Source organism: Molothrus ater, chromosome 2 (assembly GCF_012460135.2).
Source record: "Molothrus ater isolate BHLD 08-10-18 breed brown headed cowbird chromosome 2, BPBGC_Mater_1.1, whole genome shotgun sequence".
Taxonomy (NCBI): domain Eukaryota; kingdom Metazoa; phylum Chordata; class Aves; order Passeriformes; family Icteridae; genus Molothrus; species Molothrus ater.
Genome location: NC_050479.2, coordinates 749,446 through 752,717, shown reverse-complemented (window position 1 = coordinate 752,717; position 3,272 = coordinate 749,446).

The following is a 3,272-nucleotide window of genomic DNA, read 5'->3' as shown; positions in this document are numbered from 1 at the left end:
AAATAAATAAACCCCAATCAATTCTAAAGAAACAAATGTTTAAAACTAACAATAAATAATACCAAATCAATTCTAAATAACTAAATCCTAATAATAAATAAATAGAACCTAACCAATTATAAGCAAATAAAACCTAATCAACAAATTAGGTTAAACAGTAATCAATTCTAAATAAATAAAACTTAATAATAAATGAAACCTAATCAATTCTAAATAAGTAAAGCCTAATAATAAGTAAAGAAACCCTAATAAGTTATAAATCAATCAATCCTAATAAGTAAGCAAGTCCTAATCAATTATAAAATAATAAACGAGTAAAACCTAATAATGAATAAATAAAACCTATTCAATTACAAATAAATAAATAGCCCCCCAAATAATAAATAAATAATTTACCTAATCAATTGCAAAGAAATAAATAAATCCTAATAAATAAATCAAGGCTAATCAATTACAAATACATAAAACCCAATAACAAATAAACCCTAATACATTATATGAATGTATAAAAAAAATACATTTATATGTATTTTTACATATAAATAAAATAAAAAATAAAAAACCTAATAATAAATAAATAAAACCATAACCAATTATAAATAAATCCCAATAATAAATAAATAAACTCTAACAAAATCTAAACAAATAAGCCCTAACAATAACTCAGGCCAATGCCAGGATCCATTCCAAAGGCAGAAGTCATGGGAAAGTCCCAGCCCTGGGACCAACCATTGAAAATCCTCCTCAGCTGCTGGAGTCCCTCAGCTCATTCTAAATAACTCTGCAGTTGTTGGCTTTCTCTGTCATGTACTGGCTTTTGATAATAGTAATAATAACAATAATAACAATAATAACAATAACAATAACAATAATAATAATAATAATAATGAAGAATTATAACATAACAATGATTTTGATACAGTACAGTTTGTGATCACTTTGAACTGCTTTAATATATATCATTTATCACCTGGCCCTGTGTAGCTTGTCTATTTTAGTGTGACAAATATATATTATGGTTTAGATGTTGGAACCCTGGATACTGAGAATTTCAGACTTTCTGTGCTGCCAGGCACTGACCCCAAAAAACCACTACATTTGACCTGAGGCTGTGGAGAAAGCTTCCAAAACTGAATGAGAGAATTAAGATTATAAGTGTGTAGTTTAAATAGAAGTGTGTAATATCATATAGTAGAAAACTCAGAGTTTAAAGTTTTAGAGTATAATAATATGTATAAAATAAGATAGAAGTTTTAGAGCAGAGACTTGTCCTTCTTCTTCACAGGTTTGGGTGATATTTAATGAAATAAAAAAGTAATAAAATAAAAATAAATAAAATAAAAATGAATAAAATAAAATACAATAATTAGTTTAAATAAATTAAATAAAATTTAATTAATAAAAAGAATGAAATAAAAGTAATTTTAAAAGTAATTAAGTAAAGTCCACATTGCGGACCACAAGTAGTTGGTTAAAAGTTAAATATAATTTAGGTGTCATTTCTTTATTGGACAGTTTATCCTTAAAAAATCTTATAGAGATGCAACTCCATTTTTAGTTTACTAAAATAAAGTACTATAGAACTCACAGTTTATAAAACTATAATATAGATAAGACCAATAAACATCTAAATCCAAACAAAAATACCATCTCATACGTTTAATCCCAACCCTAACAAAAAAAAACCAACCCAGAAAATTCCACATTTATGCTTTCACTAAATATTCAAATAATTGTGATGTTAAATGCTTTTATTTGTGTAACTCACTGCCAATGGTGAGAATAACTCAGCCAATCTGGGAAGTGGCTAATGTGGATCTCATGGACTCGTGGAGAACCTTGTCTGTATAAGGTAACATTGAAAGAAAATAAACAAGAATGCAGGGAAGGATTTACCACCGACCTTTGGTTATCAAGAACTGCCAAAGCACAGAACAGGAGCCTTGTGGGAACATAAAACAGACACATTTCACCTGCAGCACTTTAAGAAGATGGGCCAAGAGTCAGACCAAGCAAAGGAATTCCCAGAACGTGCAGACTCCAAGGGATGTTTGAATGTGCATAATCCTCATGAACATGCACCTGAGCAGTGCAGTGAAAAAGGGCATCAGGAAAATATTCTGAACTAACTGATGTGCCTCTGCCAGGCTCCCAGCGCTGTAAAAGTCCCTTCTATCCCTTACTAAACTTTAAAATATTTTAAGGAGTGAGCCTTGCTTCTCACAAGCTCAATGCCAGGACACAAAACTTCTGCCCCATCGCCCTCTCCTCCCTGGGACTGGGAGCTGATATTGAATTTATCCCACAAAATCAACATGGATGAAGTGGTTCTGGTTTCACTAACACCCACCTTGAGGCACTTCCCTGTAATTCCAACACCACACAGAGCAATCCAGCTTTCCCCAGGGCATTTGCCAGGATTCCAACATTACCAGCATGAATTCAGTGCAGAGAATCACAGAACGATGGAATTGTTCAGGCTGGGAAAGACCTCCAAGCTCCTCTGGTTGGGAATATCCTGAACAAGGAGAGGGAAAGCCCCTCAAGGGCCACATTCCTCAGAAATACCTTGGAACTGAACAAATCCATGTAATTACACTTCCTCTGGACTCCGAGATGAAGAGGTCTGTGACCTGTAAAATTCTGGTCAAATCCTTTTCCCAGTATTTCTGGATACATCTGAAAAATCAGAATGAGGCTGACTTGGGCATTTAGGAACTTAATTTTCCAGTTTAAATATTTGATACTAAAATAAATAAATAAACAAACAAATTTTCTACTACTACTACTACTACTATTATTATATATTAATATTAGATATTTAAATAACCATTGAATCAAGGAGTTTTTCCATCTCACTATTCTGGTTTTGCTGCTTCTGGCCCCACTGGAAAGAGCTGGTACAAGATTTTCTGTAAGCACACTTAGAGCACAAAATCCAATAATAATAATAACAATAAATATCCATTAATTATGATCCATGTGGTTCTGCACTCCAGAGGAAAATGGGGCTGCCTGTGAATTATCCTGCCTCTTTCAGGAACATTCACTGGGTGCTTTGCTTAAAATCTGGCAGTGAAATCCTTCCCATGAATTAACTTTTGTCCAAATGATGCCATTAATTCCATTTCTGTGTAATTTATATGGGATATTCCATTCTACCCTTCACATTGGGTTTTTCAGAAAGGACAGCTCCTCATGGGAACTTCCCAAGTATCCACAGGGCAACTTCCATGTCACTACACCAAAAACACACAGAACCAAGAGAGGGA